A 25,250-nucleotide genomic window follows, 5' to 3' on the forward strand; every position below is an offset into this window, starting at 1 on the left:
TTGATGAGAAGGCAAAAAAAGGTAACTCAACTTGAGTCAACATCTTGAGTCCTGACCTTTACTTTCAACTTAGTTGAGAACAGAATTCCAAACCAATAAAAATCTCAAAGTTCTTGACACTTTGAATATTATTCCTAAAGTTCAGTTTACCATTATGGAAATAAGATTGAAAAAAGCACGCTTAAATTATTATGCTTACCTTTTCAAAAGGAATTACACTGAACAATTTCAAGAATCAAACTGATCCAAGTTTTCTAAAAAATGGGCTGGATAACATTACTGCCCTTGGCGTTTTGACTTTTCCGGTAAAACCCACAGTTATAGCGGTCATAATATAAAACTGAGGGAATATTTTAAAATATTAGACCATCAAAACATGGCAATGATTATTTGATTTAGCACAAGCTTTTAATGTAAAAAAAAAAGCTATCTTAATACAATTGTATCTGGCCCAGCAGCCATATTAGAAAACTATGGGGCCATTAGTAAGGAGGATATTAGACCAAGTTACTTAAGTGGAGAGCAAAGGTATTGACTCAGAAGCAAATGCTGCAGATGTTGGAAATCTGAAAAACAAAAACTGGAGAAACTGAAGTCAAGCCAGACAACTAGAAAAGTTAACTCTGCTGATATTGCCAGACCCAAATTTCTCCAGCATTTAGGTTCGTAAAAGGGGCCAAGCATCCATTCTTAGCATTTCTAGAATAATGGATCTAAAATCCATGTCAGAAAGATTAAAGAAAAATGAAAATTATTTTATTTATTGTTATTGTTTATTTTAGCAGCTTCTTCCTATTGAATTGCTCCAATAGCACAGCTTTGATTTAAGACAGCAATTACAGATTAAACATCCCATGGCTGGTCAATATAAAATACCATACAAAGCCAAAATGAAATGAATTCTTCTGATGCAGTGCATAAAGTATGGAAGCCCAACATAAAGGAAATCAATTCCTTTAAGACTCAAGCTAAAATTTTAGTTTTTTGTTATCTCTGTACTTTGAAAGATAGTAACCTGTCTAAGTTAGTACATTTTTCACAGAACAGCTTAAAAGAGTCAAGAATCGAGAGTTTGATAACTTGACCTATGTGGACAGAACATCAATCTAAAAGTGTTCCAAGTCATTGTTATGGATTTGGAATACTGCACTCAATTCACTATCAGTGCAGTGACACCAGAGTATTCCTTTACTGGGATGCTATACTATAGATCCTTTAACATGTTTCAAACAACCTCTATTTCCATGATGTTGTGAACTATATCATGCATTAGACAGAAAAGCTAGACATCCCAACAATTGACAGCTGGAGTAATTACACACTAGGACAGCAGAGTTCAATTATTCCATTAAACTGAAATTTACACAGATGTGGAAAATTGCCCAGCATATCCTGACCAACAAACAGGACAAATCCATTTTGGCGAATCAAAACAGTTTCACCATACACCACATAAAGTAAGAGGTAGCCAGAAGTAGCGTTTTTCAACTGCCACTTAAACTAGTAACAATGTCACCAGTACAAATAAGACAACACCACAACTCCACTTGCTTTGATCTAAAGGTGCAATGTCAAATTTCAGACTTAGGATGGCTGCCCTTGATATAAAGGCAGTCAATTCAGTGCTGAACTTAGTAAAGCAGAAGTGAATGGAGATTAGGAAGAATGCCCTTAAAGTACCTGTAAATCATACATAACAAAGACGGTCACAATTAGAGATCAACTTCACTGTGACCTGGCTACAACCACCCTCAAGCAACATTTCAGCTTTAATAAGTTTCAGCTGCTTTAATGACCTTCTCTCATTAGATCAGGTGAGAATACCTATCAAGAGTTATACCTCCAGTACAAGTTAATTCCCCAGATAATTAAGCATTTATGTGCCTGTAGGCAAAAAAATGTTGTCCAGGTTAAGTGAGACTGACCATTTCAACAAATCTGGTCGTGTACCTGTAACAGTGACATTACAACAACGAATTCTCCGACACTCCATTTACACTCAACTACAGCCTTGCTAGTGATATTCACAACCCAAAAATAAACTGAAGTCAATGATTCTTTATTCCTTGAATATTCTTTAACCAATTTCACCTATAGACCTGTGAGTAAAACATTGGGAAACAATTAACACACCTATAATTAGCCTGATTGATTAATCTACCGAAACTAATTGAGATTAGTTAGAACTCATTCTACTAGGTTCAGTTTTAAATTAATTACCACCACAAACAAATAGCTGATCAAACCAAATCAGCTCCTGGTAAAATAGCAGTAATCCACATTAGATGAACAGCTTATGTATTTCAAAGCAAATGAATTTATGTAAAAACTTTAAAACTCAATTAACGCAAGCCAAAAAAACCTAGGTAAATATTCATAGAACTGCAAACACTGCTCTAAATGGACATACCTGTAAAGAGAATAAACTATTTAATAAAACACTTCATTTATTAAAATCACCGAGGGTGTGGGGTTAGTGAATAAAGTTGGGAATTAAAATATTCCAGGACAGATTTACACAAATTCAATGAGGAGGGTGTGTTAAGCTCATGATTAAAAAGATGCTCCAATAAAGAATGACAAAGAAAACAAGCAACAAAATATTAGTTGAATTAACCATTTACTAATGCCCATTAGGAAACTGCCACACCTACCTGATCAGACCTCAAGATGATTCTGGATGTACAGAAGTGTGGCTGACTCTGAACCACTCTAGACAATTACAAATTGACAATATATGCTGGCCTGACCAGAAACAGCTTCACTCCATAAACAAAACTGATTGTTTGTTTGGTTCCAGTCCAATCAAAAGAGAAGATGGGGAATCTATAAATTTCCCATTTAACAGTAGCTCTAATACCAGGAAACTTAAAAGTACTCATAACAGTACTTTAGTGGGCAGCACGGTGGTTAGCACTGCTGCCTCACAGCGTCAGAACACCCAGGCTCAATTCCCATCTCAGGTGACTGTGGGTGGAGTTGGCACATTCTCCCCATGTCTGCATGGGTTTCCTCTGGGTGCTCTGGTTTCCTCCCATAATCCAAAAAAGTGTGGTTAGGTGAATTGGCCATGCTAAATTAGATTAGATTACTTAGTGTGGAAACAGACCCTTTGGCCCAACAAGTCCACACCGACCCATACATTTACCCCTTCACCTAACACTACGGGCAATTTAGCATGGCCAATTCACCTAACCTGCACATTTTTAGGATTGTGGGAGGAAGCCAGAGCACCTGGAGGAAACCCATGCAGACACGGGGAGCATGTGCAAACTCCACACAGTCAGTCGCCTGAGGCGGGAATTGCCCATAGTGTTAGGTGAAGGGGTAAATATAGGGGAATGGGTCTGGGTGGGTTGCACTCTGGCAGGTCGGTGTGGATTTGTTGGGCCAAAGGGCCTATTTCCACACTAAGTAATCTAAGTACTTCAGTAATATAGCAATCTGAACAAAAGCAAACTATGGAGGCATGGGAGGATCAAGTTGGTGAAGTTTCATTATTTTCGATAAGCAGCATATCAAAGATGAATTTGTAATCTACAATGATTATATTTCAATAAAAACAGCCATATTAAGCCATGTGACCAGTGGAGTGCCACAAGGATTGGTGCTGGATCCTCTACTTTTTGTCATTTACATAAATGACGTGGATGCGAGCATAAGAGGTACAGTTAGTAAGTTTGCAGATGACACCAAAATTGGAGGTGTAGTGGACAGCGAAGAGGGTTACCACCTCAGATTACAACATAATATGGACCAGAAGGGCCGATGGGCTGAGAAGTAGCAGATGATGTTCAATTCAGATAAATGGGGGGGGGGGGGGGGGCTGCATTTTGGGAAAGCAAATCTTAGCAGGACTTATACACTTAATGGTAAGGTCCTAGGGAGTATTGCTAAACAAAGAGACCTTGGAGTGCAGGTTCATAGCTCCTTGAAAGTAGAGTCGCAGGTAGATGGATAGTGAAGGCAGTGTTTGGTATGCTTTCCTTTATGGGTCAGAGTATTGAGTACAAGAGTTGGGAGGTCTTATTGCGACTGTACAGGACATTGCTTAGGCCACTGTTGGAATATTGCATGCAATTCTGGCTTCCTTCCTATCAGAAAAATGTTGTGAAACTTGAAAGGATTCAGAAGAGATTTACAAGGATGTTGCCAGGGTTGGAGGATTTGAGCTATAGAGAGGTGCTGAACAGGCTGGGGATCTTTTCCCTGGAGCAGAGGCTGAGGGGTGACCTTTTAGAGGTTTACAAAACTATGAGGGGCATGGATAGGATAAACAGACAAAGTCTTTTCCCTGGGGTCAGGGAGTCTAGAACTAGAGGGCATAGGTTTTAGGGTGAGAGGGGAAGATATAAAAGAGACATAAGGGGTAATTTTTTAACACAGAGTGGTACATGTATGGAATGAGCTGCCAGAGGAAGTGGTGGAGGCTCGTACAATTGCAACATTTAAGAGGCATTTGGATGGGTATATGAATAGGAAGGGTTTGGAGGGATATGGGCCGGGTGCTGGCAGGTGGGACTAGATTGGGTTGGGATAGCTGGTCGGCATGGACGGGTTGGACCAAAAGGTCTGTTTCCATACTGTACATCTCTACGACACTGGCCTAACTTTAATTTTTAAGAGTCAAAAGGAAGAGTAGGACATCGCTAAAGGAGATAAGCCCAAGGAAAGCAAGAATTCTAAAATTCAGGAAAAAAATGAATGGAAAGCTGGAGTAAATTATGCTTATATTCTTCAATTTTCAAACATTTTCACTGAGTGCAAGTCTTGCTGGCTAGGCCAACATTCAATGACCATTCCTAATTTAGATGTTATGTAATTAAAACAAAATTAAGACACTGGCTGGACCAAAGGATCTGTTCCCACTATCTCTATTTCACCTGGTGATGCTGTAAGGACATCTCCCTGACTGGGAAGCTTAAAACCAAGGGTCACAATTTTTGAAGGTTCAAGATGAGGAACAATTTCTTCACACAAAAAAGGACAGAACTTTTAAAATATAGTGTTCACTCAGACATTGCTTTTAAATTGCCTGTCAAGACATGTAACCTGCCCGAGAAGGCTGGCAAGGCTTAATCCCCTTGTTTTCTTTAGATGTAGGGAACACTACCATTATGCCACAAAAAAACCCACACTAAGTATATACAAAGAATCCAGATTTTTCAATATATTAAAAAAGAAATCAAGAAACATGGACAGTGTAGTCAGGGGAAAATAGGCAGAAGACTGATCCCAACTTTACTGAAAGGCGACAAATAGAAGGCTGGAAGAACACCACAGACCAGGCAGTTTCAGGAGGTGACGTAGTCAATGCTTCAGATATTAATCCTTCTTCAGGGCTTCCAGCCTGCTGGTTGTCTACTTTGGATTCCAGCATCTACAGTATTTTTTTCTCTTACTGAAAGTAGAACAGTCTCAAGGGATGGAATAGTCTCATTTTTCATTTTATCTAAGGTTGGGAGTGAAGTGACCTGTGAAAAGTCTCAACTTAGTGCTGCAAAAGTAATTGAAATTCTAAATTAGGTTTACTTTCCATCACAGATGACAATAGTACTTTCAAACAGCAAGATTCCGGAAAAGCATTTAATAAACCTACAGTCCAAGTGACAGATACAATAGCAAAAAAATGTTAACAGGCATTTGCCAGCTTTTTGGCTACCAGTTTGAAAAATCCATCTGAAGTGTCAACCGTACCTGGTACAACATGCCAATTTCTCATTTTGAAAACCATTATGGAAGCAAAACAGCACTTTTTGAATCAACCAAACTGCAACACCTCTAGTACCAGACTATTCCATGTGTTTCAAATAGGACATTTATAACCTCCCAACATATTCAGTCTTCTAGCAAATTGATAATGGTTATCTGCAAGACTGTACATTTCATCAATCTTAGGCATAATACAAAGGTAGTGCTATACTGATGAGATCAGCAAGATATTACTAAAATAGTTGTGGAGTATAAGTTGGAACACTACTTTTGAATCTTGCTTTAAAGAAGACAAGGGAGTCATTAGGGATCAGTCTTCACATTTGATTTGCAATTGGTCAGCTCAAATAGGTTTACTTGATTCAGTTTGATGTAACTAGTACTCAAATAGGCTTTTTTAACAGTTACTTGGTTTATCTGAAGTGTTATAATCAGAGTACCTCAATCCAAGCATACATGCAAATTCAGCCTAATGGTATTAAAACTGAACAGCTTTGCCAAATCAATTTATCCTAATAAAGTTCACACTTAAATCTAAAGGCAAAAACATAACCTGGCATTTGTATGGTGCCAATGTCCATCGCCAGTGATGAGACTAACCACGACCCCTTGACATCCTGGGGTTATCATTGCTTGTGGCGAGTCCAGTTGAGTTTCTGGTCAGTGGCTATACGAGGAGGTTAGAGATTATAAATACTGCGGCAAGAAATCACCTCCGGACTTGCCAAAGCCTGTGCACAGGAATGTGACTGAATACTCACCACTTTGCTTGGACAAGCGCAGTCACAAAAACACCCAAGCAGCTTGACATCATGCAGATGAAAGCAGCATACTTGATTAGCACTACTTCCACAAGCATCTACTCCCTCCACCACCAACACTATAGCAGTGTGTACCATCTACAAGATGCACTGCATAAATTCTAAGATCCTCAGACAGTACCTTCCAAACCCACAACCACTCCCATGTGGGAGGACAAGAGCAGCAGGTACATAGCAATACCACCACCTGCACATTTCCCTCAAGCCACTCATCATGCTGATTTGGAAGTAGATTGCCAATGTCCTGGAATTCCCTCCTTAATGGCAGTGTGCCAACCCACAACAGGTGGACTGCAGCAGTTCAAGACAACAGCTCACCAACCTCGAGGGCAATTAGGGGCAGGCAATAAATACTGACCGGCTAGCAATTCCTATGTTGCACAAGAGGAATAAACTAAAATAAAGTGTGATTTCATCTTAATGATAAAAGCACCAACACTTCATGCTCAACTTACTAATTTTGTTTGTATAATCTTCATTTGTTTCATCCAATTCCATCTGCATAGCTGCCTCCTATCCAATAAAGCTTTCAAATGTTTGCATTTCCCCACTTCTGGCCTCTGTAATCCTGCCTTTTATTCACAACTGAACTATCAGCTAACAAGGTTCTAAACTGTGGAATTAGTTTTCCAAACCCCTCATTTCTTTAAGGCACTGGAACAGAAATAGGCCATTAAATCTATCAAGTCCGCACTGTAATTCAATGACATTACAACTGACCTGTGAATTTGGAACTCCACTTTGTCTTTTTCCCTATAAAGTGCAAAAACCTCAGTTAAAAATTTCAGCCCTGACTACACAAACTGACCAGGTGACAGCTGCGTGGGGTAAAGAACTTCACAGATTCACAACCAAGAAAAAAAACTACTGATCTGCTTTAAATGTGCAACCTCACTCTGAAATAGTGTCCTCTGATCTGAAGTACTCTCACAAAGGCAAAAGTCCTCTCTCTACACCTATTTTGTCAGGCCACTGCAGCAATCTTGTACGGTTCAATACCTAAAGCTTCTAAATTCCACCGATTTCAAGCAAAGCAGACTCCTCCTCCTTACAAGGTAATCCATCCGTACCCAGGATCAACTGAACCTTTTCTCCATTGCTGCCAATGCTAATCTTTGATTAGATAGGGCCCAAAAACTGTTCAGTTTTCCAGCTGTCATCTGACCAGTGCCTTGTATAGTTTTAGCAAGGCTTCCTTATTTCATAGGGGATGGCAAAAGGTATAAATAAAGGCCAACATTACATTTGCCTTCCCTATCACCTGAATTTGGATGCAAGCTTGGAATGCACGCCGAAGACCCTCAAATTGCGATATGGCCTTTCTCCGTTTAATACTCAGCTCCCCTATTCTTCCCAAAATGGAGAACCTCATTTCTAAATAGTGTGTACAATCTGCCAAGGTTTTGTCAATTCACTTTGTCTACATCCTTCTAACTCATGTGCTCACCACTTGCATTCTCTATCAATTAATGTCATCCACAATCTTGGCATAGTACATTCACTTCCATCGTTCAAACCATTAATGTATATCATAAGCAATTGCAGCACTAGCAGTGATACACAAGTTACAGATTGCCATACTAAAAATGCAATTCCATTCCAATTTGGTCTTCGCCAACCCTCCTTCCATACTAAAGTACTCTCTCAACACCACTAGCTCTTAAGAAACCTGAAGCAGCCTAATCAAACTCCTCTGGAAATCTAAATAGTTCAGATTTACTGCTTTCCTTTTATCTAGTCTGCTTGATATCTCCTCAAAAAAAAAGGGAGGAGTGATGAGTGATAGCCACAAGTGCACTTCATGAAACCATGGTTGATTACATCCTTCATGACAGACAACATTTCTCCAATGTTAAGCAAAAATAGTCTATTGTTAGCTTTGTGTCCTTCCTTTTTAGGCTAAGTGTTACATTGCCAAGAAACAGGAAAACTTCACTTTTCTAGCATCTCTTGGAAGGTTAATACCAATGCACGTACGCTCTCCAGCTACTTCCTTTCACATCTGGGGACTCATCAGAATTTAACCTCAAAAACTAGGGAAGCTTGTGATTAGTTTTTCATCCCCTTGATTTGGAATTTTTGACAAGCTATTAAAGTCTTCTATAGGAAGACAATGCAAAGTGTTCAGTCGACTCCTCTCCCATTACCTGATATCCCCATTTTTTTAAAAATCCACCAGCCTCAAAGGGCTTATGCTCACTGGGCAACTTATTGTGTTTAAATTTAAAGCTCCTGTCTGTTTTGATGTCACTTGCTAGTTCACCTGGACGACTAGTCTTATTTTTCTTTTTAAATGTGTCGATATTTAAAATGTTCCCATTCTTCTGACCAACCGCTGATCTTTGCCATGTTGCTTTTTTCCCCAAATTTGAAATCCTCAATTCCCTTGGTTAACCATAGTTTTACCTCTTCTAGAATCCTCCTTCATCACATCTTTGTTGAACCATGATCTGTTTGTCAGTATGCCATTGCACATCACACCCGTTCCCAGGCCACTCCAGCCAACTCTGCCCTTATTTCTTCGTAATTGTGTTTAAGTTTACCACAGTTACTGCCAGGCCAGGTTTATTAATCTCAAAGTTGACTGATGGTAAAATCTACGTTACTGTCACTGTGACCTAGGTGACATTTTACTCATTAATATCTTACATAATGACAAATTCCAATACAATCCAATTATTGGTTGCATCCACATTTGTTCTAGGAAACTGTCCCAAATACACTCCAGACATTTCTTCTCCACTCCCTGCCTTCATGACTACCTCAACTGATTTCATTTTCCAAACCGACAAAAGAGATTAAGTTACCCATGAGTAATGCACTGTTTTTCACTACTCTCCCACCCCAAAAGAACGTCTTCATTATCTTGCGATTGTAGCTGTCAGGAGGACTAAAAGGCTACTGCCAAGGGTACTTTCTTCCCTTTGTTACTTAGCTCTACTCCTATAGAATCCATATCTTCCAAACCAAAATATTTTTTGCTATTCCATCTAATGCTTTTGACTAATGAAGCTCCACCTCCATCCATTCCTTCTTATCCTTTCTAAAAAGGCAAATCCCTAAAATATCTATAACAAAGCCTTGCAACCATGTCTCCACAATGACTTGAATCAATCTCTATTAACTGCACCCCCCCCCCCCCCCCCCCCCAACCCCCATTTCCTCTTGAAGCTCCAACAAACCTATGTTCAAGGTTAGTAAAGTGAAACTTGGACTAATCAAAAGTGAAGTAGATTTATTTGATAGTTTAATTTAAAATGTACCAAAGTTGTTATTAACCCTGTGGAAGCTTCTACCTACAAGATTCACATGAGAAAAAAAATGTTGAGTTCGTAAATAGCTTTAAAAAGCTATATAAAACCAGACTTCTCATTGTGTTCCTTTGATAAAACAATTATTCCAACTCACTTTCCATTGACTTGCTAATACCTAGTGCAACATTAATAATCTACCAAATAAACATTTAGTCTTGCACAATTCTGCCTTATCCACCACAGATTGCAAACATTCATGCTTTTTGCTTCTTTCTTAAAGTGAAAATGTTGAATGAATTATAGCAATAACTCAAACCATTGTACTCAAGACTTATTGGCAGTTATATTACGAAGTGACATGCTTCATTTAAAAAGCATTATAGTACAACATTGAGATTGTCAAAGAACTGTACCAGAGTACAAACTATGCTTCTGCACAAATGCACAAGGCTAAAAGTTTTACTAAAAAATTGCGCTTGCACAAATCTCAACTATTTCTTACAATCATGCAGGAATTGGCAATACTATGAAGCTTCATTCTGAAGATTTAAAAGTTTTGTTCCAATAAAATCAGGGATTTTAATAGCAAACAAACTGGGTTATTTCAACACATTCCTCAGTTATTTCAAACTAGCAAGAGACCAATTATTTAATTTTCTCAAATAGCTTAAGACACCAACATAAGGTGTGCACAAATTCTGCACCGTTCGCAATCATTTTACGTCATGACCATTCACAAAGTGCTGCACTTAAACATTGCTTACAAAGTTCAAAATGTTGCAACATGAACAAAAAGATTTTATTTGCATGTTCGTCCAATTACTCGCATTGAGACAATTACAAGTCTAAAATTTCTTCAAAATCGATAACCCAGTTAAAATCGGATACCGACCAACTGCAAACATCTACAGTAGAATTTGAACCATTTCTAATTCTACCAGAGAAATGCAGAAGCAAAGATTGAAAAGGATTAAGTGTAATGTCTCCATCTGTGATCACTGTACATAGCTGAAAGACTTCATTACTCCTTTTAATAATTCAAATTAGATCAGTTGCACAAATTAAAATATGAAGTTCTTGCCCTCCCTGCAAGTAGGAACAAGTCAAATTAAGCTAACCCATCAACACCACCTCTAGACAAAAATACACTTTTTCAACAGCACATTAGATAATTTGAATTATGACATTTCAACTTACAGTGCTGCATCAGATAAATTAGGCACATTATAGGGTGCCTCTTCGCTAGAATGAATACAAAGAAATTCCAGTTACTAGTCATGAGAAACCAGTTACTCCCCTTTGAACAAGGAGAAAAAGGAGATTTGAAAGAGATTTTAAAAATCATGAAGCATTGAGATTAAATCAAGCCATGTTCAATCTATGAAAGAAAGATCAATAACAAGAGAACAGATCGAAGACTATTTGATAGGAAGTGAGGGTTTTGTTTTAAATCATTAGCGACAAGGATTTGAATTTACTGCCCATGTTAATTCTGATTTAACAGTTTTAGAAAAGAGAACTGGATAAACATTTTAGAAAAACACTGTACGGATATAGGAAAGATTGGGGAAGTCATCCTAACCAATTGTCCCACATCAAACCTGACAACCATTTCCTTTGATGTTATACTAAAGACTTTACATATTGTACTATAGTGAAACCCTAAAAAAGCACATCAACTGTAAATGCACAATGGTTTCAACAAAGTAGGCGTACTCCAACTACTCAACATCCTAAGTAAGAACTAGAGGCTGGGTGAGCAGACGTAGGCAGAGGGACAACTCGACCAAACAATCTAGGCAAAGTGGTCATAGCACACATGAAAATTATTAAATCTTATCTGTGTATATAGTTCACTTTTGAGCTATATTAATAATGGATGAACATTTCATAGACATTGCACAATCTAAATCCTGCAGAAAAGCAAAGTAAACCAAATAATTAATATAGCTTAAGCTCTGTCATGTACAAAGTAATTGAGCTGTACTTGGTCAAAATACTCAGTCCAGTTCAAGTCAAACATTTGTAATGCTCAAAAAATACTTTAAGTAGTTCCAAAGTTAAATTAATTTTTTGCATTTTAATACCAATGGAAATTTGTATGGTTTCCTCATGCATTGCAAGAAAACGATTCTGTAGTTAAGATTTGAAGCTTTTGTTCATTGCAAATGTACAGTGCACAGGTCAAGAATAAAGTTAACAATTTTTATATTTCATTGACTAATTTGCAAGTTACAATACCAATAAATCTCAAAACCTGCTTTATCCAAGTTTATGCAGGGACAAGATTCATCTGTTAATGACTGCCACTAACAGCTGTTAAGTATTAAACATGTCAAATTATTGGCATTTGACAAACTGTATTCTAGAATTATTGTACAAAAACATTTCCCCATAAAGCAGATTCTCAATTTGAGATAGTCTGCAAAACAAATTGCAAATGGGAGCTCTACTTTTCAAGATCTTAAATGGCATTAGCATTGAATTTCTGTACCAACTCCAAAGGGTTCTATGAAAACATTTTATTGCATGTTCCAGCAACATGACGGCATGCAGTCGGTTACAAAAAGCTTTTTCTCTGCCTGGAAGCAGGAAAACAACTTTTACAGAATAAATAAGCTTCTCACAATTATCTACTTGGATCAATCGTAAATATTTCACCTATGCAGCCCAAGGACCTCACTTCACAACTCCTTTCAAAGCATGAAGGCAATAAATCAACATCTTTAGCACAAAGAACTGACTAATGTTAAAATTACACCACCACTACTCAAATAATTAGAAGCATTTTTAAAAACTAAATTTTGAATCTTGATGCCACAAGATAGTGTATGTTGCATTAAGTACCCTATTGAAGACCGCACAAGGATTGATTTCTGAGATTCTTCTACTAAAAAGATAAATTGATAGCTTCTCTCAACAGGATAGACTATCAGTACTGTTATACAGCAGCAATTATTCACAAATAAGTCAAGATATGAACCTAGACATGACAACTGAATGAAAGTCACTTATTTGTGTATAATGAACTCATGAAACATGATACAAGTCTCTCAGCCTCATTTGTTTGCACCATCAGTAAGCTGGTTAATGCCAATTATTTAATTCAAGACTATTTGTCTTTCACATCAAACAAGTGAAAGGCATGCTTTTTTTTCCACAATGCCCCTCAGTGGAGCTAGATAAAGAGTTGCAGACAACTCTATAAAGATGAGTTTTTGAAGGGCTTTCCAGCCTTAATGCACATTCAAGTCTTAACTGACACTCCACTTCTGCTTGGGTATGCGCCCTGTATAAACGCTTACCACGCAGAATCCAACTTAACTGCATCTCAGTGCAAATTGTCACGTCTGAGAGAAAATGCTGTCTCTACTTTCTGAACTATAGTCGCCCATGGTATTCAGTCCTCTGGTGGCAGAAGGCATTCTACCTGAACAATGATTTGCGTCTCGAAGATTTTAAATATCTGTCGAAGATTTAGTCATGGTCAAGGCAGGAGATTCTGCAAATTACAGTAGAATATACCTTGTACTCAGAACAAGAGATGTAAAGCTTGGTCTTCACTGTGAAGCACTGAATACGCTATATGCAATTTTTGCAGCCGTTTGAGAAACAAAAAATACAGAAACGTATTAACCACTTGGGTTAAAAAGTCCAAGATATCTACACGAATAAAAAAAAACCTGCCTTCGTAACGTCAGGAGCGACTGCAGCTTCCCAAACCCTGACCCTCCGACATAAACTCAATAAGACACCGGAATGGTATTAGCAGGATTTTATTAACAAATAGCACGTGTTTCCCCCCCCCCCCCCCCCCCCAAAAAACGAGTCCACGTCACCGCAGCAGAGAGATACCCCGAATTGTTACAAACTGGGAGGTAAATGCAACTCTGGGCTTGGGATGTCTGCTCTGGCGCCACAGGGGGGGGAGAAAGAGGAGAGACAGACATGAGTCTTCTGACAGTCTACCCCAGCTCCCCACTCATCCCTAACGGGGAAGGAGTGGAGGGGAATTAAAAACAAGACACCTCCACCCCATACACACAAATGATGCAGACAGAGACACACAAAGGAAAGGTGATTCAGTTCCAATTTTATCCAATGCCACTTGCCTGCTGCACACTGCAGAGTGAAACCCACTTCCTTCCCTCCCTTCACATTTCTTTTTGTTACCAACTATCCACCGAACCTGCAAGTTTGGCGGGAAAAAAAGAGATATCTGCAGGGTTGACAAGTGACCGCGTTGCAAATGAAGGTTGGCGCCCCTGCAGTGCAAGCTGAGCCAAGGACTGCTCTCTTACACCTTTTCCAAAATAGACAACATGGGAGCAAACCAAACCTAGGGCCCAACGCGAAGATGCATTGGTTATGCTTTTTTTTAAAAAAAAAGCAAAGGGGGCTGGAGGGAAAAGGGGAAGCTTGTAACCATGAGACACACGGTAAAACCCCGCACGCCTCTAATTATTGCAACCTGCACGTAAATGCATAAAATGTTCACTAACGAGCATGTGCAAGCCTCATGCTGCCCGAGGACCTCGTGTTGGTGTAAACCCAAAGAGGTGCGAGACCGAATTCATCCCCCCCAACCCCAATCCTCGCCTTTTCCAGGCCCTGGGGGTCCAAATGCATGGAGTTTCCGCGGCGTTTGACAACAGAGCAAAAGGGAACGGTGCAAGCCCCTTAACCCAGCCTTGGGGATTTTAATATTTGCTGCTATTCATTCATAACGGTTAAAAGGGAAAAAGCCAACTGATCGCCCACTGCCACATCCATTCCCGAGTGCAAAACTTGAGGGGGGGGGGGGGGGAGCTAAAATGCGGAATGTGCATTTCTGCAAAGCAGATAGGGGGAGGTTATGAATCTCCGACTGAACACAGAATGACTGACTATTATACCAAGATGGGAAACATTCTGAACGGTCATTACTTTCCACTATAAGGCACACACACTCTTTTACACACACACACCCTTTTAGCACAGCCTCGAATAAACTGGATTTTTTTTGGGGGGGGAAAGAAAGAATCTTATCTGGGGGGTGCCAAACTATAACCAAATAGGCACTAAATGAGAAGGGTCAATACATCCAAGCTCCAGAACATAATCTGGACAGATTGCATTTTTAAAAAAGAATCCCAAAGCATGCCTTTCTCGATACGAAGTTACCCGAGTCAATCGCTGCATCTATGAAGTTGCTATATTTTAAACATTCAATCACTGGCTTCACCCCTTTTTTAAAAAAAAATAAGCTTCCTTGCAAAAACACTATTCCAAAAAGACAGTCACCGAGCTCCATTTATTCCTTGGGACTATCAAGCCATGGGGTATCTCCCAACGTTAGAATCTAAACCGAAAAAAAAAAGCCAATTAAATCTGAAGCTTCAGTTGCCAAGGAGGAGATTTTAAAAAAAGAGAGAAAGACAAAAAAGGGAGGAAGCTAGATGCATCAATAACTGAATTTTTACAGACAATCTGATACTAAAGGAGGGAAGCAAGGAGACCTCGCCTATCTTTAGGCATCATTTGCTTTGTGATGGATATTTCTCAGCTTTCAAGTGGAAGACACAAATACATCCAAAAACCAAACCATCTCTGAAATGCACTGTCAAAGCCCCCATCATCAAATACCAGCTCATGTACCTCCAACATCCAAAGACTATTGAGAATGGTTACTGAAGATGGGCTACACATTCTTAATCTTTCAAGTGGCTCCCAAAACCCTTTCTACAAGCACTACTGCGTTTAGCAGAGGATCGAGAAACAGCCAAAATTCACATTCACCGACTTATTCTCTTAAACAGCCTTTTTTAAAAAAAAATACATCTATAGCTAACTGCTGAAAATCCACTTTCCTACTGCAGGTAGTCCTCTCTTTCAAACAAAAACCCCAAATCACTGCACTAAGCGTCCAACAGGAAGATAAAACAGTTAAATGCAAAGCAAGACAAGTAGAGAGCTCACTTACCTTTCTTTGTTTTTTTTTCTAAAAAAAGTAGAAAAGTTAAGTGCAGTCCTTCTACCAAAGAAAGATGATCTGACACAAAAGGGTATCAAAAAACACAGCAAAACCCTGAAGTGAAAGCAACCTGGGTTGAGGAGGAACAAAAATGAACCCAAAAGCAGGGGGAGAAAGATGCACAAAATAAACTTTAATGTATAACAAAAAAAAAGAAACAAGGGTGGGGTGGGGAAGGGAAGGTCTAATTAATTCAATGGGTGGTTAAAACAAGAGGTTAAATGAAACACACGGAAAAAAAAGGTTATGTATATGTGTGCGTTTTTTATATATATAATATATAAAAAGAGGGGATGGTGAGAGCGGTTTTGTTTGCCCCCCTCTATAACAGAGAGAGAAGCAGCTGCAGCATCGCCCTGCTCAGGAGCTCTGACGCACGCGGCAAATAAAGAAGGCGCTTTTTCTGTCACCGGGAGGCGGCTTCGCGCACTCCTTTATAGAGCCGAACAACACCCACCGCAGCTCCGCGCCTCGCCACATCCGCCACTCACCAGGCGCCCGCCCCACAAACGGCCGCCGCGCGCAGAGAGCCAGGCGGACACGCGCACAAGTCGAGGCAGGGCGGGGGGGGGGGGGGAGGAAAGAGGATCTCTCTCACACACACATACACACGCTCGCGCGAGTGGGCGGGCCGCTTCTTCACCTCGGGATCTCGCTGCTGCTGCTGCTGCCGCCGCACCAACCGCCCCCCACCCTCCCCCTCCCCCTCCCCCGGCGGCGGACGGATACCGTCTCTGTCGGCACGCGCGCAGCCGGAGTCGGAGATTGGGTGGGAGGGAGGGAGAGGGGTAACTGGGCGGTGCATATGTGAGGGAGAGAGAGGGGGGGGGGGGGTAATGGGGATGGGAATACATGGGGAAGGGGTTTTGAGAGAGTGGGGATAACTGGGGGGGGGAGGATAGATTTGGACTGGGGGGGTGGAATATTTATAGGATATATGTGAGATGGTGGAATACATGGAAAAGGGGATATTATAGGATATGGGGGAATATTGGGGGGTGGAATACATGGGATTGGGATATTATAGAATATATGGGAGATGGGGGACTATTGGGGGGTGGAATACATGGGAGAGAGATATTATAGGATATATGGGGAATATTGGGGGGTGGAACACATGGGATCCGGGATATTATAGGATTATATGGGGGAATATTGGGGGGTGGAACACATGGGATCCGGGATATTATAGGATTATATGGGGGAATATTGGGGGGGTGGAACACATGGGATCCGAGATATTATAGGATATATGGGGGATGGGGGACTATTGGGGGTGAAATACATGGGATCGGGGATATTATAGGATATATGGGGGAGTTTTTGGGGGGTGGAATACATGGGATCCGGGATATTATAGGATATATGGGGGATGGGGGAATATTGGGGATATTATAGGATATATGAGGATAGGGGAAATATTGGGGGCTGGAATACATGAGATTGGGGATATAGGATATATGGGGGATATTGGGGGGTGGAATACATGGGATCAGGGATATTACAAGATATATGTGGGATGGGGATATTGGTGGAATATATGGGATGGGGCTATTATAGGATATGTGGGGTGGGGGATATTGGGGGTGGAATATAGGGGATATTATAGAATATATGTGGGATGGGGATTTTGGGGGTTGAATATGTGGGCTGGGGGATATTGGTGGACGGAATATTTATAGGATATATGTGAGATGGAGGATATTGGGGGTGGTGGTGAAATACATGGGATGGGGGATATTCGGGGTGGAATACAGGGGGTCAGGGATATTATAGGATTATATGTGGGATGGGGGATATTAGGGGTGGATTATGCGGGGTAGGATATATTAAAAGAGGATATGCGGGGTGGGGGCTGTTAGAGGAGGATATATCTGGGATGGTAAATGTGGGGTGATAGAGGGAGAACACAAGGGGTGGGGGATATTGGGGTGATAGTTGTGGGAAGTGGTGGGGTGTGTGAGGATATGTATGGGAATATTGGGGGGGGGGGTATGGAGGGAATATGGAAAGTCTTGTCTCCGAATGGTCAGTGCCCCTATTCCTCCCCTCCCGGGGCTGACTTGGGAAAGGCCCCCAGCTCCCTTTGCACCGTCAGCCGGGGTCTGAGCGGAAACCTGGCGTTTCTATTGAATAACCAGAGAGAGAGAGAGGTGGGGGTATGGGGAGGGGAGGAGAGAGAGAGAGCTGGCAGACGACCGCAGATTCTCCTCTTCCTCATCCCTTCCTCCCCCGCAGTATCGCATTCTTATTGAATACACAAGAACGGATAGATAAAAAAAAGACCGTGGATTTACCGTCGCTCCCCACCCCCAAAACCCCCCACAAAAAAAACGCTTTATTGTTTTAATACCCAGTCGAACCACTCATTTTAAAATTCGGTGCGACAAAATTTAACTTGACACGCTTCAGCTAAATCTTTGCATTGGAATATGCCTTACAGTGTTTACTGTTGGTAAGTTACTGCTGTTATTTTTGACCCTTCCTGGGTCACTTGTGGTCTCGATCGGTTGACTTGTCAGTATACAAAGCCACACAAAAAAAAAGTGCAAAGCGTTTTTGTTTAGTGATAAAGACGATGATTGCATTTTTTTAAAACTGTGTTGTACGTAGTTAACACTGTTGGTGAAGACAGCGCCTGGTTTCTGAGTGAAACAATAGGAAACGAGAGGAGGGTTTGTTTCCTGCTATCAGAATCAATTTCCCCATCTGCCGAGTCAGCTTTCAAAACTGGAATCCCCCTTTGCCGTGAGAAAACGTTTGGCTCAGCCGTCCTTTCACGGAGGGTGACAAATCACGTTTTGGAACTGTTAAGGTCTCTTAAAAAGGCAAAAAAAAAGAGACATTGGCCAGAGCGGTCCCAAATACTCGTAACTGTGCAGCGTGTTTATCATTTTAAAAATGACAACAAACACTGCACGCTCAGTGTATTCAGGTAACTGTTTTTTTTCTCGGTGACTCCTCAAACAAAAGCAGCAGTTTGTGTTAACATTGGTGTTAAAGCAAGACTGTGCCAGCGCATAATTCCATTTCCTAATTGATGGTGCACAGCAACGTTCTCCTGCTGCTTTTACGGTACGTTAGATCATCTCAAAGAAATCCCATCAAGTCATGACAGGTATGAAAAGGGCTTCTGGTTAACTGCTGGTGATATCACAGCGGGAATATGGCCATTCCTGTAATATTAGGCGGAATAACATCATACCGTAACGAGAAAAACTAACAAAACTTGGCAGAGCAAAAACGCTAATATATTACATCTGCTCGGAAACAGTTGTCAATAATTGAGAATACTGATGAAAAGTACGTAACACTATGATTGACAACAGCTTGAACTAAGCAGTTCACTTAAGGAGACGGTCAGTTGTAACGGTTCATTGTATTTTCGGTCGAACAGTAGCAGTCTAAGCAAACGGATGTTCATTTTATACATGTATAGGAGCTGGACACATGAGCAAATGAGATTCGCAAGGTCTGGACCAGGGGTAATGGAAATGTCTAATTTACATCCAAATAGGGCTTTACGAAACAACAAAACTTTCATAGCGTTTGCAATCCACTATTGATTCAAATGAGCGAGAACCATTTGTGCATCGTTTCTGGTATTTTCTGCTTGGAACAACAATTTTTAACAATTTCTGCTTAAACGATCAATGGTTCGCATAAAGCATCAAGAACGCCTTTAATGTGTTCGTAGCTGCAATGTTGATTGGAACTGTACTCCAAATTAAAGACAAAAAGGTTGATAATTGTGCAAATACAAAACATTTAAATACATCAGTTTCTTAATAATTGAAATTCCTTTATATTTACACTAGATAGAACTAGGCTTACATTAACCACTTGAGGAAAGGTTAGGTGCATTTTCAAGCAGCTTCGTAGAGGGGAACCCCTTTCCTCTGACATTTACCAACCAATAATAGCTTACAGCATGTCAAGTCAAGATCTCATGGCGAACCGGAACTCTGCCCCAAAAATCTTAAACCTCAATGAGGGTTTCTGCTCTCTTGTTTCTACTTTAAGCTGTTTGAAATTTGGATTACTTTCATAAATATGAATTCAGTGCAAACACCCCCTTTCCAATTTAGTGACAAAGACTCAATTTCACACATTCCCTTTACATAAAGATTAGGCATTCGGTACATGTGTTCTGTATCAATAACCCTCACTCGGTTCACCACAATCCTCTGGCCCCTTCGTGGTGTGCGCCTGGGCCAAGCCGAATAATTCTAAATTTAAAATGCATATATAAAACAAATTCGTTTTAGTGAGATATGTAAAGTTGTAGAATACTGTCTACGTTCCCAATTTAACTTACAGTACTCGGGTTAATTTGTACGCACAAGTGAATTTGTCTACGCTTACACTTTAGACCTGTCCCAAATACTACACAGGAAAATGCATTGGTTGTAAAAATGAAATAAAAACATTCAAGTATACAGCGAAGAGAAAGATTTATAAGTGTTTCATTGTTTATCTTACTATTGGAGTCGAAATATTGAGGTATAAACCTTACAAATCCTTTAACTGTTGTTCCCTTCAATGTCATATTAATTTTCCTCCTTTATAAATCAGTTTTGTTTCACTTTGGATAGGAAGCGATAAGTCATATAGCTTAAAATGCATAGAAGAAACGTATAAGACCTACACAACATACAACCTGCAAAAGTTTACTGTGTGTCCCAATGATTTAATGTACAGATTAGTGTAACAAGTACATTAACCACAACTTCAAATAGTATTCACTTTACGATTAATGAGCACCAGGTGGACCCCTTGCTGATTGAACATTATCAATTGATTTCGATTTAATTCCGTATTCATTAGAGCATTGACAAATTATTCGTGTCTCACTTTAAGCAAAAACCATGTAGAGAAGTTGTACTTACAATTGCATGAGCAGATCCTTCTTTATGTTATTCTATCCCGATTTGCAAAGATTTCGGTATAAGATTTTACTCATCTGATTTATTGCGCGCTGTGATCATAGGCGATTAAAAGAAAATCGGAGTTTGCAATTTATTAATGGATTTAATTAGAGTCAGGCTGCTTGTTTTCGGGATTAGAAGTTACACAACTAAAAATTCGTGTGGATGTCAGAATGAGAAAATGTTAAGGCATGTTTAGTATTTTATAATTTTGTCCCATTTCAAAGCAATATAGTTTAAATACACATTGTTGCGAGTGAAAAAAAATGTGCACCATCTGTACTCAACACCATCAAGCTAATAACTGAAACTGAGAACTAAATGTACAACGAATTGTCAAGGTCAATAGCTTTCAATTGGCTGGTTCTATGCTGCTTTTGTGATCTCCTTTCAAGTCACTTAGAGCTGAAGTACAAAATGGCGGCAGCATAGGAAGGCAAGCTATTGCATTTTGGATAGATAGACCAGCCTGGCCCTGTGCATTGCAGTCATAACAATGATTGTTATCTAAACACTGGCCAAGAGTTTGCAACGTTAACATGATCCACTGACTGTCATTCACCTAACGTACCGCCAAAGCAGAACATTGCAAAATTTATTTTTTCTCTCTGATTATTCTCAAATATTTATTGTTTCTTCGAAAAGGAATCTAAGCATTTTAAAAGTAAATTACGTATTTTCTTAAAGCACCTGGAGGTGCTCGAGTCTATTACCAGACTTCCCAACCAACGCCTCTGTACTGAACCTATTTTGTTTTACTAAAGAACATAGAGGCTCGACATAAATCACACATAAGGGCCGTGCGCTTTGAAGAATTTGTAGGTTTTCAAATGTGATTAGTATTCAAGACCACGATCAATAGCTAAGAAGCCTTGCGTTGGAGATTTAGTATAGGCACTTTAGCAGTTGTACTAGCGGATCAGTGGGATTTTATGCCTCTGCTGCTTGACCCTAGCTATAACATCCAGATGTTGAGAATGTAATTCCTTGCACTTCCAGCTTTACCACAAAATACGGAATCTTGTAGGGAATGTGTGTTTACAATTTTGTCTTCGTGACAAATTACAACCTCGAGGAATCACATTCAGACTGTCACTTTGACTTTGTTTGTTACTTGTATAGACATTTAAGATGTATTGATTACCAATGGTGACCTTTACCCTGACTGTTAAATGCTTATTTTAAGTAATTAGCAACTGTTTGGCTTGTGGAAAGCGCCCTACGTTGAATCAATGCGAAATGTGTTGTTGCTGGTCGGTAGTTTAGTCCTCGAACCGAATTAATATATCGTATCCTACAGCCACTACTAGCAGCTTCGTTTAGATTATTAAATGTTACTGTAGGCAGCCCAGCTTTCGCTTAGTTAGGCGCATTTGTCGCAAACAAAAATGAGCCAGTCGGCCAGATTACTTGACAAAACGTGAGCGCGTTGCCTGGAAAGTTCTAGCATTGCAAGGAAGAGATTGTTGCGTGAATTTTATTTAGGTGAAGCAAGTTTCCCTCTGACATTGAAAAATAGTGTTTGCTGCTGATAATTTTTAAAATATTAGAATATTAATTGCAATTAAAAATTGTGTTATCACTGCGAATTGAAAACACGTTTCAGAACGCGCTAGTCCTCACGACTTTGCAGTGATTGTTATCGACGGAGGTTTAATTAATTTTCTGATTTTGCATTTAGATTAGTGCAATTCCGCGGAAGATTCGCGCAGCCGTTGTGGCGCAGTATTTAGTTGCATCAATCAATCAATCTTTCTATCAACCCCTTTGTCTTCAGATCAAATGCTTTCAGAAGAGAGCAAGTGATAGCACCGGGGCGTAATAACAAAGCTACACTATATCAAAAGCCGACGAGAGTCCAGCAGCCACAGGAACAGCTGTCTTATCAGCAGAATGCAGCGATGGGGATGACTCGAGAGGTCCTCTACAGATAATCACTTAAATAGGTTTGCAATGCACCAAACTTCACGCTTGATAAGACCTGCCCATAGTAACAACAGCACCGATCCAGCCCCTGCCACTTTATCTCCACTGCAAATTAAGAAATTGAAATTCAGGTGCAAGAGGAGAGGTTTTCAAGTTAAAATAAACATTAAAAGCTGCAACACAACGGGATTCGGTTTATATAACCATCTTGTTCAAAGGGTAGTGGAGAAAAAGACATGGACTTTGTTTTTATTTTCACAGCTGTTTACTTTCCCTTGTGGATAGTGAGTTTAATTTAAAAGAAACAATTGAATTCACTTCTACCTGCCCAATATCTATTAGCTGTATTTTCACTTCTGTTTGAACAAAAAATTAGCTCTTTATTAGGATACAGATCAATCCAGATCACCGCCACCCGTCTTTCTCTTCCGGAGACTGTTAGATCGCAGTTTTGATGTTTTAAAAAAATCATGCAGCAAGTCATATAATTAAAAATCAATTTCCTATTTCAGAATATCTAACGGTCATTTCAAAACCAGTCTTCTCTACCTACTGACCTTTGGAGGAACAGAGGGGTTGTACGTTTGTATATTTTAAAAAAAACATTCGTGTGGGTATAAATTCCAAGGTATGAAACAAGTTTCGCAAAGTACAGTAAACTAAGATAATTTCACCGCACAGGGACAAGTGCAGAATTCAATTAGATCTACAGCATCCATAAGGTGTTTACTCTTTCCTAAGTACGAGAAAAGTGTGTATATCACTATCAAATTTCCAAGGGAGTTTTGAAAATATGGCAACTATCCTATTTACTTTGGATAAAAGAGATTCTCAAGGTCAGATATAACTTTACCGCTCCACTAACCAGAGAACAGTGAGATTGAGTGTTTGGTTCAACTCATACCGACAAATGTGGTTCTCTGACCTAATTCGCGGCAGGGTATTAATGCTCTGACTGCAAGTACGTTTTGCGAGAGACAGAATAATTCTAACACTTTTTAAACCTGGTTATCGAAATACCTTCTCGCCACGAAATGGTTCCAGATGCAATCTGAACTTTGTGATCTAGTTGCTGACTGGGCCGATTTAAGAAATTTACCAATTAGATATCTTAAAGGCGTTTTATATATATAATTCTAATTGAGAATCTATTTGCGTTGGATCATTAGAAGTAAGACCTGTATCATTCAATGTCAAAAGTTGATAATTTTGCCCTTACATTCGTAGTTATAAACAGTTTACACATGCAGGTGGACTTATTTTTTAAAAACATCCTGTTAAAGGAGAAAAATATACAGGGCTATTTGAGTTGAAGAACATTCAACTCCCCCCCGCAAAAGGCTGATGGTGTGTGCGACACTATATGATACGTTTCCCCTCCAAATACACCACAGGTTCCAAGCGCCTGTGCTCTCCTCTGATGAATATGGAGATAATGAAGGAGGAAATAAGCCGCTTCATCTCGTGTCTTTGTGGTGTTCCACAAAGCTGCAATCAGCGTCTATTCGGGCCTCTTGGAGGCAATAATTACAATCATTCGAGTACCTGTTGAGTTAGGAAAAAAGTGAAAAGGCATATACCTTGCATTTATTTGTAGACTACATTGTTCACAACACATTGAGTGTCTCAACTAAGAACGTAGTTTTTCGTTCCGAAAAAAAAACTATTTCGCCAGTTTCCGTCAGATTGCAGGAGGGGATAGGAAGTGAAAACACCCCCATGAAATGTAATCTCAAATCACTCCATGTATGTAAAAAAGTGCAAATCGTCTGAGAGCAATTGAGAAAATCCATTAAAGAACACTGTCGCAGAAATTGGGTTCAAAAAGTCAACTGTGGCTGTTTTCGGGTATTAGCATGCTCTTGTTTTTGTTTAAGTTCCACGTTTCAATCACATTTAAATTGCATCTGGGCAAATGGAGCAGTGTTTCCGAGCAATACGTATTATGGTTCGAAATATTTCCCAAAGAGATTGTGATTGAAGACTGGCGGATGGGAGATAATGGGAATAATTGTTGTAAAATGCCTCTCGACAGCCCCAAGTGCTCAGCGTACTCAGTTGCTTGGCTACCACAGCGTTAGATGTTAAACCAACAAAGTATTTTATTTTTGTGAACATCAGTTGGCTGCAATGCGACTTGGTCAAAGGCAGTCAACGACTAGGGTCACCTCAGGAGGAGAATGTGCTTGACAGCGAGGGGGCACTGGCTGCTGTTAGAAATAGTTGTCATTTATCTCAATTTTAAAATTCCGTGATATGTAAACATTTTTCTTAAAATCCGTAAGACAAAATTACTCTAATCGTAACACGTCTGGATTATAAAATTTTATGATTCCATGTCGCTAAGATATATTGCCGTTTCAATCTAAATGGGAGAATGCTAGGAATCACGTGGAATACTGCAGACAATTCTGGTTGTCCTTTTTGTAAGAATGTTGATAAACTTGAAAAGGTGCAGAAAAGATTTACAATGATGTTGCTGGAATTATAGTGTTTGAGCTACAGGGCGAGGCTAGGTGGGTTGAGTTTCTTTTTCCTGGAGTGTCTGGCTGAGGGGGTGACCTCTTATAAAAGGTTTATAAAATCATGAGGGGCC

Source organism: Hemiscyllium ocellatum, chromosome 2 (assembly GCF_020745735.1).
Source record: "Hemiscyllium ocellatum isolate sHemOce1 chromosome 2, sHemOce1.pat.X.cur, whole genome shotgun sequence".
Taxonomy (NCBI): Eukaryota; Metazoa; Chordata; class Chondrichthyes; order Orectolobiformes; family Hemiscylliidae; genus Hemiscyllium; species Hemiscyllium ocellatum.